General features: G+C 34.1%; 1 protein-coding gene across 1 annotated transcript in view; it reads right to left on the bottom strand.

Moving 5' to 3' along the window:
• LOC117107799 (transmembrane protease serine 2-like) overlaps positions 1–1,527 on the bottom strand; it is a gene marked incomplete at its 5' end in the record, with an annotated part of 5,737 nt that overhangs the window by 2,127 nt on the left and 2,083 nt on the right. The window lies entirely within an intron of this gene.

The following is a 1,527-nucleotide window of genomic DNA, read 5'->3' as shown; positions in this document are numbered from 1 at the left end:
ATAGCAGAGCAGATAGACAAATAAAACATGTAACACTGGGTTAAAGACTCAACATTTTATTGCACTACAGGCTGTTTCATGAGGGGTACCTCAATCATCAGGTGCTAGGCTCTGAGTGAAGGAATAATAAAGTACATAGATTGTGACAGTTTATCAGAACAAAGTATGTTAATTACCAAGTGATTATGTCTCTATTGTTTAGATGGATAAAAGAAAGCCTGCAGGATTAAGTAGTATATCGTAACAAGAACTTGCGTCTATGTCTACATGAACTGAATACTTCGTTCCTTTGATTCAGAGTACAAATCATTACGACAATATTTTGCTAGCAGTGCAATTTTATTCCCTGAATTCGACCTCAAGGTAAGCTTCCTCATGGGGTAACGGTACACTGTGGGTGATCAGTCAAGCGCGTAACGGATTTGAAACAGTTCATTTGTAATTTAGGGGGTTCCACAACTACAAATTAAACGCCATAACATTTTCATATGGACTTTCAATTTTTATTCTAAACAACATACATAATTATCAGCTTTCGGCAGATTTCACTGTTCTTACGCTGAAAAAATACACGAGTGGGTTTGATAAAAATCAAAAGTCCGATAAAGGTGTTAACATTACACTTATAAATTTGTAATTGTTGTAATGATTATTAAATTCCGATCAGTTTTATCTTTTCCCCAAAAAAATCGATGAAGTATTTGCGAAGTTATTACAAAAAGAAGCTGAAAATGACCAAATTTAGTGGTTTTTGGCGACCTTCACTGCCGTTTTATCGAATTTAGACACGAAATATTGTCGTAATGTTCGGGTTGACATATAATAAAATACTTCTCTTGTATACAAAGGTTACATCATTTGGTAGAGTTGGAATATGATTTACATTTAGATAATATACGCCATTTAATTTTGTACTTTATGTTATCTTCTTTAAGCTTCCAAACATATTGGCTAAGTGTAGTGTTATTCTTGTATTTATCATTACGGAATGAGCATGTATGCCCGTTGTATCTACTTTTAAATGTATTTTCCGTAAGACCAATGTATGTTTCAACTTCATTATTGTCGTCCCTACTAATTGTAGCTTGGTATACTACGCTGCTACTTAGACATTTCCCAGATAGTGGGCATTCGTTATGGTTTCGGCAATTGCATAGCTTGCAGTTGTCTTCTGCTTTGTCATTTTTTAGTATGGCTTTATTATGGGCAGAGATTATAGATCCAATATTAGGCATGCAGCTATAACTTATCTTAACAGTGTTCCTATTAAAAATCTTTCTTAATGCATGATTTTGTGGGAAACAATCATCTATAATTCGAAGGAATACGTGGCCAATTCTGGTTTTTACATTACTACTGTAGGGTGGATTAAACCAAATAACGTAATATACCAAGCTACAATTAGTAGGGACGACAATAATGAAGTTGAAACATACGTTGGTCTTACGGAAAATACATTTAAAAGCAGATACAATGGGCATACCTGCTCATTCCGTAATGATAAATACAAGAATAACACTACACTTA

This window comes from Anneissia japonica, unplaced genomic scaffold (assembly GCF_011630105.1).
Source record: "Anneissia japonica isolate Jap-2015-1 unplaced genomic scaffold, ASM1163010v1 scaffold5056_len19501_cov154, whole genome shotgun sequence".
Taxonomy (NCBI): Eukaryota; Metazoa; Echinodermata; class Crinoidea; order Comatulida; family Comatulidae; genus Anneissia; species Anneissia japonica.
Note: the sequence above shows the minus strand (reverse complement) of the source record. Positions and strands in the feature narration are given on the sequence as shown.